This window comes from Solenopsis invicta, chromosome 3 (assembly GCF_016802725.1).
Source record: "Solenopsis invicta isolate M01_SB chromosome 3, UNIL_Sinv_3.0, whole genome shotgun sequence".
In the NCBI taxonomy this organism is placed as follows: Eukaryota; Metazoa; Arthropoda; class Insecta; order Hymenoptera; family Formicidae; genus Solenopsis; species Solenopsis invicta.
In genome coordinates this window covers 23,133,963-23,156,929 of record NC_052666.1, presented here as the reverse complement: position 1 = coordinate 23,156,929, position 22,967 = coordinate 23,133,963, and the positions used below count along the sequence as shown (strand labels likewise).

Here is a 22,967-nt window from a genome sequence, read left to right as displayed (position 1 = left end):
CATTACTACATGTAACTTAACGCTGTAACAGTTTCAACGTTTCCCTGCAACGTTGCAGAAACCTTTCTGTGCTATCAGGGTATCTTCACAATCTGCGAAAATTAAATAAAAATGATCGTTCGTCATTGAAGAGCGCAGGAATTTTTCTGATATTTCCATCAGTAACTTGGCGATCATTTGTTTTAGAGGAAAGGCCACCTATAATAAATTAATTCTGCTGTTGTGCACACAGAGAAATGCATACGTTATAACTCTCTGTTAAAACAACTACAACGATATACGCGGTTACATGTCTGTGGGATGGATGTGGGATGTGCGGCCGTGCAGCGGAAAACAAGTTATGCGTCCGCGCCGACTTTTAATATATGTAATTTAGCCGTGCGCGCGTTCTGTCCCCCCTGTCGTTATTAAAAGAGTACGAGAAGGAAGTATGAAAACCATCCATCATGGACAATAGAGCTGGCGTGGTGCCACCAGCCAGAGATGTTTTAACGAGGCTTCAAATCCAGGGACTTCATTTGCCCTATCGCTGTATTTTTTTGTACCACTATTTTTTTGTCATGCCTCTTTAATGAAAGGACAGCGGAAAAATATGTCGCGCGAGGGAAACTCTAACTGTTCCAGTTCTCGTTCCCTTTCATAGAAACGCGCGCTTTCATGCGCTTTGTGCTCTTCGATAAATATCTGACACGTTCAACTATTATGGTGACCCTAACAAACGTCCAACAAACAAATCCATTTGAAACAGCCTGGGTTCTTAGTACGACGGCGTGAGATTCTTCATTGATAACGCGACAAAAGAGTCGCATAATTGACGAGGTGCTTTATCGAAATCGCTCCTCTACCTGTAGGAGACAATTTTGCCGGCTGGTAGCGTGGATTAAGCTGATTCTACTTCTAAACGCGAGAACGGGGAGAGGGAACTGATTGTGAGCTTGTATCTTAATTGTTTTCGGTCGCTGCACTGACGTTAATGCCGTTCGTAAACAATGCACTGCTTTCCGCGCTATCAGACTTCTTGTTTTATGCGCCACCCACGTGTGCATTATGATCCACGTAACTGTTTCGTTTTTCCTACCGCGCCCGTAATTCCTTCGCGATACTGCTCTTTTTGTTTACGTGAGATGTGGCGGCGATCACGGTGTGATTGAAATTTTAATGAAGAGACTTAATTGATTTCTTTTTAAACAGATAAATAAAAACAATCACGTTCCGAAGCGAGAGAAGTATATTTTATTTTTAACACACACACACACACACACATACAGTGACATATAGGGGAAAGTTGCTGAACGCGTATTGGTCTCTCAAAGCGTACCTATTCAATATTTTACATTTTTATTTCATGCATGTAAGCAACATTTCGTAACAAATATAAAATGTAAATAAGAAATAAATAATATAGACAAAAATTGAGTAAGTTTTATTTTGTTTTGTGCATCCTATCAGCATTTTAGAAAATCAGGTACATGTAAATTTTTCTTCAACTTATATAGCTGATAATAACGAAATTGTGCAATTTTATTTTGAATTGTTATACTTTTACAAAAAAAGGCTTATTGTAAAATATTTTACACTTATTGTATATACATATTTACAGTTATTATAAAAATTTAAATTGATATTTTGATAAACTTTATCAACTTTCCTAATGTGTATCACTACAAATTTGACTATAAGGAAATATTAATATGCGATTGTTAAGTGATAATAGTAAAACTAGTAATTGCTTTGATTAAAAATACGTCAATTCCAAAAATAAATTCAAGCCAGTTTCTATTTCAGTATTCGTATTTTTTGGTTATTTATTAATTATTGAATATTGAATATTGATTATTGAATATTGATCACTTTTTCGATAAATTATTAATAAAATAAATATTAGTTACTGGTATTGGTTCCTTATATTTTTAATAACTTTAATTCATAAATTCGATATTTTCGAAGATAATGATTATGAGAGCAGATACGCTTTAAGCGATCGGTTTTCTAAATTAGCCTTTCGCAACATGTTACAGAAAAGCTTATAACAAATCAATTTGTTAGTATTGAAAGGTTTGACATGTAATAATAGATGACTGACATCAAGCTACAATTTCAAACTTTGACTTGCATTCAAAACAGCAAAATAGAAAATGCGAAATAAAATAATAAAAAGTAGCTTAAGTGGCACGCATTTGACAACTCGCCTCTATAAACGGGCTTACACACAAAAATCCCATTTCTACAAAAATTTCTCATAATCGTATATCTATCATATCCTTCTTAATTACGTGTCAGGAATACACAAAGGACTTTTCTTTCTCTTGAAATAAAATACTGTTAATCCTTTCGCGGTCAGAGTTTAAATAAATTATTCCGTATATAAGAAAGAGAGTATAAGAGCGGAGCATTTAGTGGACATGAGTATAACTCATGAGTATAACTTACACAATAGTATATTTCGCGTGTAGAATACGTGTACTCGCATAGCGCACCGGAGGTTCCGCAGAGCTCGACCGCTATATTATGCGGCGACTTAATCGTCCGGGCTCGCAAAGTTTTTATGGGCTATAATTCAAAGTTTTCGCGAGATATTCTTCTGAAGAATGTAAGAACGGGCTCGGGCTTATATTTCGAGGGGCGTCCCGTTATTTTATTGTAAATGAAATTGTGTATCTGATTTTAGGCGTGCGCGTTCTCTTCTCAATTTCTCATTTGCGGTCGAAAGATTCGTTCATCAGATACGAGACACTCGTATCGATTCGGTAGCAGCTTATATACAAGTTCGGTAACGAAACTGCAACTCTCCCGCTTCTTTCTATGCCGCTTTAATGGGGTGGGTGACACCAGACTTCATTTCATTTTTGCGCTCCGGAGGAAACCGGATCTCTACTTGGCGAGCTTTAACTGTTTCCTCGACTTTCAACTGTGAATAACGACACGATTTTCTTCGAGAGATTTCTCCAACACTGTGTTGCGACTTTAGGCGTCGCAGGCAGTTGACCCGACGATTCGAACGACGTGGAAACTGTCGCGCAAAATAAAAGTTGGGATCAAAGGCAAAGGATGGACATCGCGCGCGAGACGAGCCGAGTTTATTGCTTCGGGAAAGAAGTCAAGATATATATACATAGATATATATAGCTATATATATATATCCTGTTTTCTTAGATATTCTCTCTCTATACCCTGGCGTTTCGGGTGTCTAGCACCGGGTGTCGTATCAAAGAGCGAATTCAATTGAAAATCGAAGTGGGCAGAAATAAAAAACGGCGGTCAGCCCCGAGTGATTGCTATGGGAAATTGAAAGACGTAGGTGAATTCTTCGTTCGTTCGAATCGCTGGCAAAATATTTATAGTTGTACAATGACAATTGGGTATATGTGTGTTAATGGCGAAACGTTTCATTTTTATATGCATCGCACAATTTCTTGGCGCAACATAATGCGTGCCTCTGAATGAGAAATCGCTTTCTTCTCATTACAATCGGGATGAAAAGCGGACGGTCCGGTGTGGCCGCTGCACTTAACGATTCAATTATTCTCTCCGCTGCGGCGATAAAAGTCGCGGCATTAATTATTATTCTTGCGCGTACCCGGGCGCGGTTCGCGATATTTCAATTTTGCTCGTCGTCCAAGCTGTCGTCACCCCTTTTATCGGCCCCGACACGGAAAAGCGCCAGAAGGGAGGCGCGTTTTGGAGGCGAAAAAAAGAGTGGAGGATAATTCGTCGCACGTGTGGTCAGAAAAATTCCCGCCGCGCGATAGAAATGTGCTCGTCATAAACGCGCGGAGTCTGAGCGTATGCAATGATTTACAGTCGTGGCTTTCTGGTTCTGCCTCTGTCTCTCTCCCTCCTTCTCTCCCTCCCTCCCTCGGACACTTTTGTGCACGTCGATAGATGCGAAAAGACGGGAGCATGAGAGAAAACTTCGATATCTACGGTACATGCAGAGAGCATACGTATCGAGTTGCATACAAAAGGCTTCTAATATCATCCTCGCCGAGCGACGCCGCGCACATATATTCTATATACTTGGAATACACAACATTTGGAATTCGATGCTGCTTCCGCCCGTAAGCTGCCATTTTCCCTTCGTGCCGGTCATTGCGGATTCGCGGCAAACAAATCTAGTAGTTTCGTCTGTCGTAACATAAAAATGATGTGCGACGTCGCGCGAATGCCGGGCATCATCCGCGTTCTTGTATTACCTGACGTTATTCGCGGTTACTAATGTGTGCGTGTGTATGTGTGTGTGTGTGCGTGTGTGTGTGTGTGTGCGTGGGAAGAGAAAAGAGTAAACCATTCTTTTTAAATTTTTTATGATTTTTGCGAATTTAAGATACACAATGATACCTTTTCGTTTCGATAACGAGTAACGCAAATTACGTTTAAAAAATAATTTTCTGAATCTTGCTTTTTATTACAATAATTATTATAATTGATGGCATTATGTTTCACATACAAACGAAAAATCAGAAAACAATTTTATTTTATACAAGTTTATACTAATTGTATTCGAAATCTCAATGATTTTCACTTTCGGATTCACAGCAGCACGACTTCAATGTAATAACGTGATTAAGTGCACATAATAATTTACTGAGCGAATTTGTAATCGACCATCTGTAAATTATCATAATTACTTAGATGAATTGCCTGACAAATGATTCTGCAAGCATAACAGATGTGTGGTTACTGGAGCAAAGCACTATCACAGTAAATTAAAACGCGAGATGAAGGAGATGTTGTGATAGCCAAAAAGAAAACTGGCAATGGAATAATGAAATCACAACAGCTGATTGTCATTTCGTAAAAAAAATCACGATAATCGACGGAAATCGAAGAATCGAAACACGCGAATTAAGCTTCTAGAAGCTTACGTTGTTAAACCGAAGCTCACACCTGCGCTCACGGTCTTTTAGTGCACTCAGTCACGGAGATCATGTTGCAAGCTCTTATCTACTCATTTATACTGCTTTAGATAAATTTGGTGTAGCTTGCGTTATTATATTTCAAACAAATTGCTTTTACATAACATTCAAAACGTGTATATTGTGCATAATACTACACTAAAATAGTTAAATAAAAATCTCGGGTTGTTTTTGCAACATTTCATTTATTTGTCTACTCATCTATTTCCGAGTCGAAATTTTACTCCTATTTTTGACCTCAATTAGTCTTCTTATGGCTATTTCGATACTTTAAACTTAAATAGACTTCTTTTTAACCTAATGGCAATAATATTTTTGTTGCAAGTTCTAAAGATTCTACTTAACGCTTGCAATATTTGCGTGTCATTTGTTTAATATTTGATAAACAACAAGGATGAAATAATTTCAGGGGCGTTGCGAACGTTAAATGGAACTCGCCCTAAAAGGTTTCAAGAGGTTTAACGGAAACTTCTTTTTAACCTCAAAATGAGAAAATTTTCCGATAACTATGATTTTGAAGTACAAGATAGGAGCTCAAAAGGTCTAATTGAGGTAGAAAGTAGTAGTAAAGTAGAAGTGTAAAATTTTGATACAGGTTTTTCAGCTTGTGAAAATGGGCATAAGTAATAATACCTTAATTAAATGTTGAATACCAGGAATCAAGTATTTAGAAACAAACCCGTACAATTTTACTGTTATAACAAAATTCAAACACAATATATTGGATTGTTATATAAGTTTATTCGATCCTTCCACTTTATTTTCAATGAAACATACATTTCTAATGTATATTTTATTGAAAGAAAGGTGGAAGGACCGAACTTATGTAACAATCCAATATTTATGTGTATATTAGTCACATATTCAACCTTCCCTATATAATTTCTTTGAATATTTTTCTTAGCATAGTCGGTTTTGATAAATCGTACTTAAATGTTTCGTGACACCGTGCAACGAATATAACGATAATTCAAAGAGGTAAACGAAGATGGGTGGGGGAGTATTTTCGTGAAGTAAGTGATAATGATGCACAGTGCAATAGTTATAAAAAATTTTTTTAAATTGACAGCGTAGTATAACATAATATTTAAAAGTACATTTAGTCTGTATGTACAATACACTTAACGAAAAAGAGCACTTAAGATGGGACGACGACACTCATCCTTTATGGCAACATCTTTGAAAGGAAGAGAATTTTCGTGCAAAATGCAAACATTGTGAACGTTTACAGTATAGAACATTTATGAAATCAAATTTAGGAACATCTGTTACGGCGACATCCGGAAGTTATAGTTGCGGGACAAGAAGCAATTGTACATTCCCGACTATCGAAACGTATTAACTAATTCTTATCTGACTAGCCTTAATTCATTACACAAAATATATAATATAACTTAAGATCTCACTTGGGTAAATGTCATAATATAAATAAAAATTTAAGTTTATTAACTGTTATATAATTGGAGGAAATAATGCGAATACAAGTTCTCATTGTAATAATACATATCAACAAGCTAGAAATTAAGAAAGTCAACAAAGGTAAATGCTAAAAATATTAGTGTTTTATTTTTTTTGAATTATTAATGTACTATATAGCAGAGATGTGCGATTTGTATCATAAAATCGATTTCTGAATCGGGTTGATTAGAGTCGATTTGCTTAAAAATGTGGTTAAAAAGATCGATCTATCAAAAATTAATTTAATTAAAAAACTTCTTTATCGGTATGGTTTTGTATGCTTATAGCCCGATTAACCATCGTTATTTTGGCTTTAAGCGAAACTTAAATATGTGTCTGTCTTTATTTATTTGAAAAAGAAAAAAGACAGATATGTATCTGTCACATGTTTTTAAGTCATTAAGTCTCGCTTACAGCTAAAATAACGTTGGTGCAACCCGACTTAAGTCATCTTTGTTAAATATTTTATTTTGTATATTTTATTCTGCTAGAAATATGTACAAATATCATATTAATGGTTTTTTTAAATATTATTTTTTTATATAGTTTTTTATATAGTTACTTTGTATTTATAGTTATACGTAATTCAACATATTACATTTATTATATAACACTTAAAATAAGAAAAAATAAAAGGGTTTAAAATGAAATATAAATATTAAACATTTACTTTTCATTCGTTCAATAACAATAACTTTAAAAACAAATTTCGTAAATGTTTTGACGATATTCTATTTCAATTTTTATTTACAATTTTCTGTTTTAGAAAACAATCTTTTTGATGGCATAGATGTATCACGCTATCAGACATGTGATTCGCATTAGCGAATAATAAAGCTCAAAAGGGGTTACATGGTTTCAACAGCCTATTTAGGAAATTTTTAAGCATCAATCGAACGGATGTGTGCTATTGAAAAATGGGGACCTTTTCGGAACTTTAATTATTGCGTCTTCTGAACGCAATCTTTATTTAAAAAATCGAAGTTCAATTTTTTATTAAAATAATCGATTTGTATTAAAATAAAAAAAATCTTTAATTATTATATTAATTAAAAAATTAGCTTTGCGCAGTGGCGATATTGTAACCAATGAAGTTCTACTGAGGTGCGATTATTGCTAATTGAAAACTAATTGAATTAAAAAATTATTCTTTTTTTAAACGTAAAATCAATTTTCTAAAAAAATCAGATCGGAATTGCGCATCCTTACTATATAGGTTAAATTAGAACTTGTTGGCACATTTGATACTTTAAACAACTGTTATTATGATTGATATAAGTACTAATATGACAGAGAGAATCTTTCTTTACATTTTCATGTTGGGAACGATTCTATATATTTTCTTTTTCTTGTAATAAGTAAAATATGAACATACTGCATTGTAATTAATTTGTACAGATAGCAAGGTAAATTAGCATATATTACGTGGATGTTATACAATATTTTTAAATTCCATTAAATTAATGAAAACGTAGTAGAAATAAAAAAACAGATCGCAAATGTGTATTTCTTTGTAAAGATTAAGTCTTTTAAAGTTATTTTGTGTTGACTGAACAGCAAAATGCTGTTATAGAAAAATAAATGTGAACTATTTTAAATGTAGCATGCTTCAATATAGAAATATCAAATATAAAACCAGAGTTAAGTTGTTCACACAGTTTTCACTCACACGTAAGCTAAATTTGCTTTAAATACGAGTCAACATATCTTATCTCTACATACGTTTAATTTCAATCATTTTATTATAAAAACATGTTATTTTGAATAATAATAAATCGATATTTAAAATAACATATATTACATCAGAACCTTTTCATTTAATTTTTAGTAATATGTTACTTTGATTTACTTTTTTAAGCTGAACAATATTAGTTCGAAATTTTGAAACGCTTGAAAATTTACTTGCCTTTTTTGAAAAAGATTTTTTTGCAATTTTTGTTTAATTTATATAAATTTTTGAGAACAGTACTTATGTTATAAAATAAATATTTTGCAACAACTTTTTTATTATTTTTTTACCATAAATACATAAATGGAATGCAATGCCAACTTGCCTCTTGTGCCAACAAGCGACAAGTTGGCATTGCATTCCATTTATACATGTCCTGATCTCTCCTGCAATTAACATAAAAAATTTGAATATTTAAAAATATAGAAATTGAAGAAATTTAAGTTTTATGTTTAACATATAAATTTTTACATAACGTATATATTTTTCAAATTTGCAAGAAAGATAATAACGTGAACAGAATAATGTAACAATCCGTAGCTGCAGTTAATTACACGGGTACAATATTTCATCATGATACTTCATTTTGGGAAGCTCCTAAAAGTCAAGAAAGTCAAACCCGTTTTTGAACAGACTAATAATAATACAATTTAGAACTAAAATAATTTATTAAATCAGCAAAAATAATTGTTATAATATTATTGTTTTGTTTTTCCTAAATTATTAATATATTTTATTATGGACATTTAACTTGTAATATTTGACAAAGAAATTATACATTTAATCTATAAAAATATGTAAAATAAATAGAGATCATATTTTGATATTTACATGTTTAACATATATTCTATAAATGTTATAATTATTCGAATTAAATAATAATATTAAAACAAATTTATAAAATTAATTTTAATAATTTTAATTTTAATACAATGTTATATATATGATCTATATATGATCTACATATGCGGTTATTGATTGGTGTTCTCACATACAAATAACTGCGCAAGTATTATGAAATCTAAATAGCAATTAAAGTTGTGTATTTGGGTATTGCTTCTTAAGAAATGTATAATTAGTTTTAATTTTGGTTCAATGATCAAATAATATACATAATTGTAACATGATCTTGTAATTCTATTTATAAAAATTTTTCAAATGAATCATACTGATATATATGTGGCTGAATGTATTTTATTGAATATTAAATCATCTATACGCTTGCTTTGATGCTTGACACAGAAGCTCACGAGGTGCATGCGATGACGAACATCCTGCAACATTTTCGCTGGAAGGTTTTTAACCATCCACTTTACACTCTGGATTTGCGATTACCACATCTTTGTGCCATTGAAAATGATTTTAAAAGAGACTCATTTCACCTTTTATCAAGAGATCCGTAGAAAAACGATTCCGACACAGCAACTAGCAAAAACTTCTTTGCAGATATATATGTATAAACTTGCAGATTGTTAGGACCATTGTTTAAAATAGCGGCAATGATTACTTTTAGACTTAAATGGTAACATAGTGGATGAACAGTAAGTGTGGTGATTTAATAATAAAATATATTCCGTTATATTATATATCAATATATATTTTATTTTAAAAATATTATTGGCATTTTTCCGATTTTTTTTAATTACTCAGTGTTTACACGTAGATCTAATAACAGCGATCAACAAACATCTGAATTCTATAATAAATTCTTTCGTCCCTAATCGATGAAAGCTGGCCATATTATTTGGAATAGTAGCAATAAAAACAATTTTGACCTGAATACTGGCATATGTAAATAAAAGGCACATATTACGAATAATTTTTCACTTTGCGATTTTATATGTTTCACGTAACGTAAAGCAATTTTTTTGAACCATTAACTTTCGAATTTGTCTCATTAAATCTTTAACTTTCTTTATATTGATGTATCAATTTATTTGTACATTTTGTATATCTTATGTGACTTTTTATATATTTATACGAATTTATTGTTTTTAATTAATTATTTTGTGGATTATTAAAATGATCTGTACAAGGAAGAATTGTCAAAATACTTAAGATATTTTGACTTTGTGTGAAAAAATATGAAATATTCTAGAAGTATCTTAAACGTCTTCAATAATCCATAAGACATTGATGCGAGACACTGATGATTTTTGATGATGCAAGACAATTTTTGTAATGAAATATTCTTGAAGTTTGTTGTAAATATAAATTTTATAAAAAGGAAACATTTCCGAACGAAGCAGTTTACACGTTTTTATTTTTATTCTTATAGCGAGTAGAATATGCTTTTAAGGATCTACTTATTTATGAAACATTCTTAAACGATTTATATTATTTTGAGTGCACACAGTAAAAAATATTTTACATTTATATAAAAACGGTCCTTATTAAAATTTTATGTTAAATTTTTACTCGAATGTTAATTTAACATAATATGATTGTGTCATTTAAATATTTTGTGTTAAATTAATATTCTACATTTCGTAATATAAAAATAATACAATTTATGGATAAAGAGATAAATGACATAAAACTAATGTAGTTTTAAAACGTTTTTTCTGTACATGAATAAAATGTACGTGCTAACGTATTATAAATGTTTATTTTACTGAGAAAATATGTTTTCACAATTTATTTTCAAACTACTATATATCACAGAGTGACTCTTTGGGTGTTAATTTTGCACATAATATTTGTGTTACTTTTAAACATATTTATCTTCTGTTAAAGTAACATAAAAATTTAAGTAAACCGTTTGGAACATAAAATATAAATTTTACACAAATTTTTCAATGTGTATAAATAAATAATAAATAATAAATAAGCATTAATTAGATATTATTTAACCAGTCCGATTTAGAAAACATGATAATTTTAATAAAAATATTAATTTAATTTTTAAAATAATTGTAACATGTACATACAATTACGAAACTATTCGCACACAAAAAATTGAGAGTTTATATTATAAATTTCTTAAATATCATAACATTTTAAGAGAAACCCGTGCCAGTGACGCATTTTTATCAAAAATATTCCTTTGCATCGCTGTTTACTTATAGTCGAGTAAGTCGAGATTTTTCTGGAAAATTATAATATTTGGTAAATTTGTAGCATAACATAAACTCTAAATAACTTGTGTTCGGCCAATTAGTTTTGTGACTGTACATAAATAAATGTAAAATGTTCTACAATAAATCTACTTTTAAAAATATAAGAATTCAGAATAAAATTGCATTTTTAGATTAATATCAGCTACATAAAGTTATTGCAAATTACATTACTTTTTTTTTACATTTTTATTTAATATTAACAGTTACAAAAATATGACAAAAAACTAAATGGCAAATGAATAATGTAAAAAAAAATTTAACAGATTACATTTCTCCTGTTTTATCCGTGTTAATAATATTTAAAAAATAATGTAATAATACTTAAAAAAATCATATACAAATAATGTTTATTAGGTAATTGATAATAACGTAATCACAAAATTTTTAAATAAATTTTTATAATTTTGTAAAAAAAGGATTTATTGTAAAATATTTTAAATTTATTGTACATATATATATATATATATATATATATATATATATTTGCAATTATTAAATCTATATTTAACAAAGATTAAATTTATATTTTTATAAAATCTATTAAATATATTGCCTGACTTCTACCATTATAAATTTGATTACAATAAATGTTATTAATGTAAGACCGATACCTAATATAGTAAAATTAATAATTGATACGCATAAAATTATGTCACTTGCGATAATAAATTCAAATCTGATTGGTGATATACTAGAAAATTTTTAGACCAATATGAGTGGATGTGCCTTTTCTTTTTAACAAAACAAGACTTTGATTATATTACATCGGAACCGCAATCTAGTCGTAACACTGGCGATCAGCCAACCAAATCTGGTCCTAGAAATATTTTAATAACTATTATGAATTATCAGACTCGAAATAAATTAAATTTATTAATTTTATTTGAATAAAATTATTTGATTTTTTATCACACTTTTTAAATAATTTGTATTTTCGATTGTTAAAGACTTGCTTTTATTTAATACTAAAAAAAATACATTAAAATCTTGAAAATTTCTACATTCCGTTATATTTAACGTAGGTGAGAGATGATACGTTAAAATGATCTTCAGCACAAATAAAGGAAATTTAATTAACTTGCCAACAGTTTCTTCAGTTTAACGATCAGTTTTCATTTGCGCCTTATAGAGAACAAAATCCGCAAATAGATCCAATTTACTCCACTCTTCATTAAATTATTAATTATTATTATTATTAAAATTACTTGTATACACTTTCAAACTAAACTAAAAAAAGTACTGATTTGTGTTTAAACAGACAAATAAATAATTATTTAGAAATTATATACTAATATTTTATTATATAATTATTTATATTAATTCGATGTATGATTTTAAAACAATTGTTTATTTTTCTATATAATTGCAAATCAATAATTTTTTTACAGTTATTTATTTAAAAGTATGTGAATTTTGATAATAATAGAAAGTTTAATTTTTGTTTATATATGATTTAATAACTACAATTTGCGTTGAAAATAGCGTTTAATTTAATGGATGGCGGTTTGCCGAACTATTTGCACAAGGTGCAACGCGGAGGAACAATGAGAGCCTCTTCTTTACAAGCTGACCTCCCTTGATGCGGGTGCTAATTTACCGCTGTGAACATTCCGGGGTTTGTTCGATGCGTCGGTATAGTGTTTCACAAAGAACCACTAGTGTATAACTAGCTTCGACAAGAAATTATTGTTTGTGACATGTAAATGAATGTGATTCGCAAACAAAACTTTCGATTCGTAAGAAAACAGAACGTAAAAACGTAGAAAAAAAAGACGCGCTGACGGAAATTACTTTAACTGGAGAAAGGATTATCCGCAGATAAAACGTGACGGAAAGAATCCTGCGGCAAAAAAAGTGGTTTTGCGGCTAATAAGCTGTCGCGCGGATGATGGCTTTGATGCCGGGGAAACAACGGCGCTAAGTGCCGATTCATAAAAATCAAGAGACAGGAAATTAAGGAGTCGCGCGCAAAGAGCACGCGCCAATGAAGCGTAATCGGTAGATACGAAAAAGCGAGACACGGGCAATAAGACGTCGCGTCGCGACGGCAGAATAAAAAGGCGGGACGGAAGTGGAAACGGCGATGAGATTCATTATTTTGCAACGTTTTTTTTTTCTTTTTTTCTTCTTCATTCACATCAGAGTGCGAGAACGCTACAAAGAACGCGTTATGTTCGAAATGGAGAACGATGATGCTCCGGGATTATTCATTCGAGTGAATCGCGCCGAGCCGAGCGCTAGGTCGCTAATAATGCAAGGAAATCGCGACGCGTTTACGTCGTCGGTCTAATGGCCCGTCGAGGCGACAACGGGGGCCTTTAACTAAAGACAAGTGATACATCTCGGGTGTGCTGAAGCATACAAGAGATTTAGCGCGTAATGGAGGCTTCTTCTACCCGAGAAACGCCGAAACGCTCAGCGAAACTTTTCCCACGAATAATTATTCGCTTGCAATTATTTGCGTCGTGATGCTGTTACGACAAGCTCTGCGCAGATCTTCAGTTCACAAAGAGGTTTCAACGCTAAACTGTAAAAAAAATTCACAGTGTCGGTAAATAACAGATTGCTATCATGTTTCCGCTAATTTTATAAGTTCTTTATAATGAAAAATGTATATTTTCAATTATACTGAATACTTGTAAATAATGGAGGCGGAGAAAAATGTCTTAATGTAAGGCTAAGCAAAAAAAATATCATATCACAAGATATCTCTAAAGTCTGTAGAACTATACCTGCTATATTTCGGAAATAGTTAAGAATTATGAAAAATCGCGAAATACATGTTTGATGATTTCAAAGGGCTTGTTTTTGACGGGGTTGTAGAGATTCTCCTTAAGGGGTGCTCTCACGGAATCTTAACACAAATATTTCAAATACCGTCCATATTGTAATATATCATTTGAAAGAGCATAAAAAATGAAATTTTTTGATACGAAGGTTACGATTTGAAGATTGATACGTTGTCCGGTCGCGGGAGTTACCATTTAGGGCCAAATTTCGAAAAAGACTCATTTTCAAAAAAATCCTTACTCCTATTCAAAACATTTTTTAAATCTTAAAAAATTCTAAGAAAATTAAACCATAAGAATTGTTTTAACATTAAAATATAACTGCACACTAGATTAGATAAATAAGAGTTAAAATGTGTAAATAAGACATAGATGAAGAAATACATACTCCGGGAAAAAACATTTTTTATATGTAATTATATATCAAATATGTCCATGTATATTAAAAAATATATAATTATATAATCATATATAATTAGATATAATTATATATGTATAACGTTTACATGAAATTATTATATAATTTTCATATACATTTATATATTACATATTGTCTAATGCTGCAAAAAAGTAAACGGTTTGTGGTTCAATCGTTTCACATTATACGTTTCAAGCGAATGATAATGAAACCACTGCAACGTTCAGTGTAGACAGAAGGCGACACACGAAGGTACTTTGAGTTTAGAACACCTTTTGTGGATGTCAAGGAAGTTATTGACAAGTAAAGTTTCAATAGCGGTCTGCAAGAGCGACATTACAGTTTAAGGGTTAATGATACGTTTGGGAAATACGCTGAATGACATTGAGAAAGATGTATGATCTTCAGTTAAGTAATAGCCTGATACACTTTTTTTTGCTCCTTAATAAGGGAGTAAACGAGTGAGTTGTTGCGTGCTGCAGGTATATTGTAAGCACTGACAGAGTGACGGATGTCTCGCAAGCTCTTTTTTTGCCTTGCAATTGTTGTCGCGTGTCGCGGGAATTGCGGCACGAACGAGTCGTGACTTGGTGCTTTTCTTACGGGCTATTACGGCTTATTGCGTTACGTAATCTTATTAAATCTTTATAAATTATATTCTTGCTAAGCATCGAGGCTCATTTTATGGGAATCGCGCGCAAGGAAAGGTAACAATAGATTTTGCAATGAAGCAAGCGCGATACGCCGCTCGCGGCGAGAAAATTTCCGCGGCCGGCGTAAAGCGGAATAATGAATTATCCATCGAGACGTATACGGTCATGAAATATTCACTCGAACGTGATTTGCCGCGGTGTGATCTCCATGCGAAGAGCCGCGCGCTGAAAATCCTTTCGCGGTAATAATTTTCTCAGCAGGGCGGAATATTCTCAGTTTAGTTGGATACGGCACGATATCTCATCTCGCTCGCATTATGAGTGGCCGGCGCAATTTTGCGCAGGAAGGTCCTTCCGATGGGACAGCGTGACGGCGGCGGCGCGCGCGCGGGGCGACGAGAGCGGATTACTTAATCATGCTTGATGCTGTTTACCTCGAGCATTCAAAAAGAAACGGGGTTCGAGGGGGCGGCCTGAGCGTAACGTTCTTGCGATCCCCACCTTTATTGCGATGCGCCGCGGCGCGGCGGACAGCCGGGGAGCGACGCGACGCCGCCGTCGCCGCCGCCGCGCCGCCGCCCTCCTGGAACTGTCAGACTGAAAAATCGACCGTAGCCTTTTTCCCCCGACATTTCTGGAGCGTCGCAATTGCGGCGCCTGTCAAATTGGCATGCCGGGATAACAGTTACAACAGATGCCGCGACTTCGAACAGTTCCCCTTAATTCGAGCTTCCTGTCGGCGACTGCCGTGTGCCACAGCGTGACACGATCTCTCCCCTGCGCTGGCACACCCGTCGCTACGTGGTGCATTGAGCGTTAATTCAAATTTTGTGAATGAACAAGATTCACTATACAGTCAGTAAAATATAAGCACGCTCATTATCCAGCAGTTTCGCGACAGTTTTTTGAAAAATAAAACGATACTGTAAAATAGTAATAATAAAATATTTCTTTCTTTCTCAGCTTTCTGCTAAGAAGGGGATTTGGTTTACATTATTGTTTACCTATACAGCAGCGAAATTTTTCAAAGATGTTTCAAATACTTTAGTTGAAAAAGTGAAACATTCCAGAAATGTTTCGAAATATGTCTTCGCGAAATATAAGTTTCAGAGATGTCTCTTGAATAGCAAAATAATTGCGATTCTTACACTTGAAATCTTTCAGTGATAATGCTGAAAAAAAAACTTTAAATTTAAAGTACTTTAGAAACAATATTTACATTTATTGTCAGAGGATTATAAGCATTAAACAGTTATAATTAAAGTTTTTATTCTACGTTTTTATTTAATATTTGAAATCTGCTTAATATAATAAATATGATTTCTGATACATATAAATAATAAGAAATATTCATATAATTATATTTAAATAAAAAGAATGCATAATAATACAGAACAATAATATTTTATTTGCGTAATATTCTTGTTATACACGTTAACATACCCCACGCAGAAAATTTTCTCAATTTTAGAAAGTCAAATATGAAAATTTACTGCGTGTGACAGATTTTAGAAACGTTTCAATTACAATATTTTATATCGCAAGATTTTAGAAACATTTCTGTGGCAACTTTTCGTGTGACATTTTGCAGAATTCTTTCAGAAGTGTTGCACATGAAACGTAAAAAGTTAAAATCTGTCTGAGAGCTCTCTGCAACAATCGATGCTATATGGGTAATCACATTTATCTATATATCTTAACTTATCAGCTCATTAATCTCTTTCATTATTTCTTTACTAGATATAAGACCTGAATAAGACCTCGCAAATAAATAAGGCACTTTTAAATTTACTTAAAAACGCGCTTTACGCTTGGAGTACATGCTTAAAAGATAGGAAGTAAGTAAAGGCTGCTCGTCGTCTTTCTAAAATATTTAGCGTGAATGGCTCTTGTTCAAAACTCGCTGCTGTTCTAGATCCGCTAGGTCGAGTTAGACGACCCTCGCAAGAATGACGGATCGTTCGGTAGTGTTTGTGACTCGTCCCTTCGCGTTTTGCGATTTGATGAGGACGAGATCGCGTAGCTTCGTGCCGAATATTTCGTGATTTGATGCTGCCCGAGTGTGCGTCTGACGCTTAACTTTTCGCGATTCGCGAATTGTCCGACGTTTCTCGAGGGATAATTAAGAGGATTTCCATCCTCCCTTTTATCGACATTCGACAGCCTCTTGTGATCGCGTCGATCTGCGTTCTCTAGAGCGTTTGGCGTGACAAAATTCGATGAAACTCATTAGAAATAAGTATAGAAGGATTGATGAATTAGAACCAGCAGCACGTGATGCGTCTGTTTAGTGCAACAAAAGCTTGTGACAAAGGTATATAAGTTATTCTTACAAAATTTGCTGTAAAGTTTGTTTAGTGCATTTTATAATACTATTAAATTTTCTAACTATGAAAAAGATCAATATTTCATATTAAAATTATTTTTTAATAAAAAAGATGTCGGTGATTCGTTTTAGGATCCTCTTAAGGCTCGTTGGCGTTATTTCCTCACAATTCGTAAATGAAAATGGCATTAGAAGATATTCAATATGGAGAAGTGACCGCGCCATTTACGCGTCAAAGTTGATTGAAAAATGTATGTGTGCACACTGCTCGCGTTTACACGTCGGCAGTATTTCAATCAGTCACATGCATTCCTTTGTCGGAGAAATATTGCTTCCTATGAGTGCAAATATTGGTAGAGCATCAGCGAATATAAATGGCCGTCGCACCTGCTCATTAACTTTCTGGATTTGTATATGTGCAATGTAATCGATCGTTCACGTTTATTCTATATAACATTACATTTATTTGTGAAACATTTTATAATGGCGCATATTATGGCTGCGTTTTTCAGAACTATAATTATCATAAACACATTTCTATGAGTAATTTCCGCATAATATATCGAAATATTATCTCTCTCTAATTTCCAGCTTTGTTCTTCAATTCATTTGCTGAAACAGATAAAGCGCTATTTGTCGCTCATTATTTTGTCCATTGTATAAAAATTTTTATTGCAAAGGATATCGGCATTTAGATTAATCATTAAAATGTGATAGATCTATTTAAAGATAGAAATGCTATCAAGAGCATTGACTCTTTTCATGGCACTTTAATTTGAAAAGTAATTTTAGATTGAAACGTCGAATGCAGTTGTAAAATATAAATGCTGGAATCAGGTACGAGATTACTTCCGTAGTTAAGACTTTATGAAGAGGTCGCCGGAATGAGAAAGTTTTAGTGCTTACATTTTGGCATTGCGCAAACAGGAATAAGCAGACAAGGAGATTGGCATACAGAAATGCACTGAATTGCTTCCTGATGACAGAAGTTGCAAAGGGCTGGTAGGGAAAAGCGTGGCGATAAAAACGAGGAGAATAACGGGGCTTAATATTAAAGGAAGCTTCGCGCTTTTTGGTTTTCACGTTGAGAGTTATTATTTCAGTGTCACTCATGTTGATTGCCAATCTTTCCTTGTCATTAAGAATGCTCGTTAAAGAGAATAATTTGTCTCAGCGTTGTTATTTGCCGCAACAATTACAAAGGAAAAAAATGTTGAAACGCATAAAGCAAAAAAAAAAACCGTCTATTCTTTCCATTCTCTGCAAATTTACCATCGTTTCCTTGTGTCGTTTGTATATTTTAATTTATAATTAACAATTTTGAGCTGAATGAGCCTAAATGTAATCTAACTTGGCGACTATTTTTCAGTTGCAAAAATTTCGTATTACGAGAAATGAATTTTTCATAACAGGTACCACATCCTTTTAAAGCCACGTCCTGCGGGAGTAATTCGCGAAACGTCGCAATCATATATTCGGTGCATTTGTTCTCATTCCAAAGTTTCGCACATTAAATCGCAGGACCACGCGCGGTAAAAGTTCGGCCAATGCTATGAGATAATAGCGGGTTATTTGCATTACGTTTCATTTGAGAATGGAGTATATGATCCGGTTGACGTTGAGCTCCGTTTCGATTAAATGCGAATATTCGTGTCGTAAAATAGAAGCATTCGTGATTTTATTTTAGGTCACTTTTGTCACACAATCGATTACTTTCGTGCATTCATTATTTCCTGTTCTTGTACATTTCCCCTGACGTAATCGTTTCGTCAATTTCTTTCGCTCAAATTGGCAGTACAGAGATTGTAAGAAAGTTACTGCCTCGAGGGATTTAGAGGCGTTAAAGATCGATAACTACTGACAATATATTTGTAACGTGCGCGACAGTCTGATAAATTTACAAAAACGGTTGCACATATAATTTGTTATACTGAGAAAATTTATTTGAACACTTGCAATAAAATATTTACGGTACATATTTATTCAATAAAAAAATTATAATTAAATTACATTAGTGATTTTTGTATTAAACAAATATTTATTTACATTTAATAAATATTTTTTTGCAAGTATTCAAACAAATGTTTATTGCAATTTTTTTCTCTCAGTATATGCGTTAGACACTTTTAATAATGCCTTAAACAATGCAAATTATTATATAATAATATATATGACATATTAATCTTGAAAAACTGTTCATACTTTTCTTACATTAAATCTGAGTGAAAGTTTACCTGCAAATTAATTAAAATTTAATTATACATTAACATAACTAAAATTTTTTTTACATTTTTTAGATGTTGCAAGGTACTAAAACAAACCTGAGCTAACACTACTTTAATTTAAACGAAACTTTTTAAATGTTATTTTAAACTATTAAAATTTTAATAACACACACAAAAATTGCACTAAACTCGATTTAATATTTAGGTAAAAATTCACGTATAGTTGTATACCTGAATTAAATCTCGAGTACATGATAACTTATAATAATTCAACCGTGTAATTTATTTAAGAGGAACGAGGATTGTCTAAAACATCTAATTGCTGTGTGTGTTATGTAAATCCGTGTAATGTAAATCGTTTTTTATTGAAGCTATATAATAATAATATTGGGAAATTCCTTTTTGCCCTGAGAGTTGACTAAAGGAGAGTAGCGCGAGACGAGCACAAAGATGAAGGAAGATGGAAAAAGTAGAGGGCCGACAAGCGTGGGTTAGCTTGGGTACGTTTCGACGTTGTCGCAGGATATGTTATAAGTCGGCGTTATGTAGTCAGTGAATGCCGACAGAAAGAGATAGAGGAGGAAGGCAAGCAGGTAAATAGGTAGGTAGGTAGGTAGGTAGGTAGAGTCGGTTGGAAGGTAGGAAGGTAGGAAGGAAGGAAGGAAGGAAGGAAGGAAGGATATGCGCGCAGCCCAGGACGACATATCTGAGCTTGCAGCCTGCAACTTTTCCCATCAGCGCGCAGCAAGCCCCGAGCTTGTTATGCGAAGCTTGAAGCATGTAACGCCAGATGCCACATATTGGCTCGCACCTGACCCACGCCATCCCGTCGGAATCGCCTACCCTCCCGTAACACACGAGACCAGACTTGATCCCTTTTCCGTTCGTCTCTCTGGCCTTTTCGATTCCACGTTACGTCCCGATGAAAGGCTCGACTCCACTGACCTGTTTGTCCACGCGTTCTACGATTATTTCCTCTCGGAAGTCGTATTTCTATACATATACATACATATATATATATATATATATATATATTGAGTTGTCATTGCCCGGAACTGCTACTTCAACAACGAGGGAGAAACCTGGGATCAACTACCGTAACAAAAGACAGTTCTCTCTACATCTCAAGTTTCTTAGTGCGTCGAAAGGGAAACAGAATTGAATTATGTATAACAAGGTAAAATAATGAATTTTTCTTTCGCAAAATAATATTGTATTCTATTTTACTTCACCGCGAGCTACTTAATATTTTATCGAGGTCTGTGACATCTGAGGTTTTTCTTCGCGTGCCGAACCTCGCCGTCGTCGTGTAATGTTCGTCGTGTAATGTTCTGCAGGGAAGGCACGCACGTCGAAAATAAGGTCAACGAAATTTGCGTTAAGCTCAGATCTAACTGCCTCCATATCGATTTATCCATTCTTTCATTTTATAGATAGCGCGTAATATGCTATCACGCCATATGTAATCGCAATAAATTGATCATACTAGCCTCTGCATCGATGATACAGGGCGTTATAAAATTTTATGCTAGTTCTTGTGACGTTCATATTTTTTCAGCCGACAACCGACCGCTTCCCATTTTTCATTAATTATTCCCATGAGTTTTCATGCTGGTCCGCCGTTGCGCAATTTCTTTTACATGTGCTGTAGTGACTCCAATGATATAATCGCACGTAGCCGGTTTAATACGGCAGTGCATTCTTCGTAAGCTTAAATTTAACGCGCTTCCCTCTCTGCCTGTAGTAGCACATTTCGCTACTTCCATCGCGGCGCTTCGTCCCTTTTTTTTTACAAGAGCTAATTACTCGCCATTCGTGGATATAATTATGCAACAACTCTCACTCAGCTTACTATTTAACAGCGAAAAAATCTTTCGTCGAGCAATGTGAGTCGTGGTCTTTCTAACAAGAAAATATATCATTGTCTGTTCTTACTAGTCGTCTATTAATCATCTCTTCGTACATAAATTTCTATATTACATAACGCATGAATTATATAATTTAACTTATACAGTATATATTAATAAATACTGAGGAAATATGTACATATAAGATAAAAGCAGGTAATATATTATAGAATAGACTACTAAATGGAATAAGAGCTTATTTTGTAAAGAAAGCACTGCATTTAGGTGGCAATTACTGAAAGTTGTTGCAGTTGCAAAACATGTTGCAATAAACAGTGAATCTTGTACAATAATAGCTTTCTTCGATATAAGTACTTATTTATTTTTATTGCTTCTAAAGATATCACTGCATTGTCTTAATTGTCTTCTCACAAACTCAAAACAAAATTTTTTAATGTTTATATTCCACAGAGGTTTTCAGTAAGTTATATGAGTAATGTTGTTTTATTGTGTTTTTTAATTTCTTTATTGACATAGATTTTATTTGTCGTATTAAGATGGTAATATGAAATGCTTTAAGGGTGGAGAATATATGGAAAATATATTATAATGTAATTATATCTCATAATTACATTAATTTTTTATATTAAAAATTTTTTCATACGCAATGTAGTTTTTATTTTGTATAAACTGTTATTTTAGGTAAACTCAAGTATAAATGTATAAACATTTTTGTTTTTGTTGTGAATAATAATATTCATTTTAGATGGTAATGTTTATTTTATATTATAATTTAATATTTTTAAATTTAATTTTTTGTTTATCATTATCCCTGTAAAATAATGTTGTTTTATTTTTTATGTGGCATTGTACGGTACAAATATGAAGTATGTTTAATTGTATTTTGATCAGTTTACATAAAGTTTGCTCTTTATTTACTGTCATCGTTGTTTATTGTCGTTTTTGTAACTTGACTCGTATTCAATATTATATCTCCTTATTTATATCTCCTTATTTTCATTCATTTAATTTTTTTATTAATATAAAAGTTGGATTTAAGTTTTGAAAACTTTTATTAATTAGATGTTATAGTTAACACGTTTCTTAAGAGTTTAATATAACTTAAAAATTTTGATATACATTTATATCTGAGTAATGTTAATTTAAAGATGAATATTTCATATTACTTGTTTTTATTTTAATAATGGCGTAAAAAAAGTGTGCTGACAGCTCAATAAACCTCTCCGGTTTCTATGCTGAAATTACATATTGTATTTATTTGATAAGTTGATTGTAGTTTTATTGCTGATCTATAATTTACATTTCATGTATTATAGATTTTCAGTATAGCAGTTTATACGTGGAAGGATTATGTATATATTTGCATGTATTCTGTGATATTTTCTCTTTATTTTGAATAAATATAAATTTTATAACAAAATATTGTATTTTTATAAAGAAAACATATTTGAAGTATATTTAAAAAG

General features: G+C 32.6%; 1 protein-coding gene and 1 non-coding gene across 8 annotated transcripts in view; both read left to right on the top strand.

Moving 5' to 3' along the window:
* The window catches only part of LOC105194268 (peroxidasin), a 188,667-nt gene that overhangs the window by 141,156 nt on the left and 24,544 nt on the right, over positions 1-22,967 (top strand). The gene's annotated exons all lie outside the window — the stretch shown is intronic.
* On the top strand, positions 7,434-7,572 carry LOC113004299. The gene has a single exon (XR_003268960.1). It is a non-coding gene; the product is annotated as a U4 spliceosomal RNA (small nuclear RNA).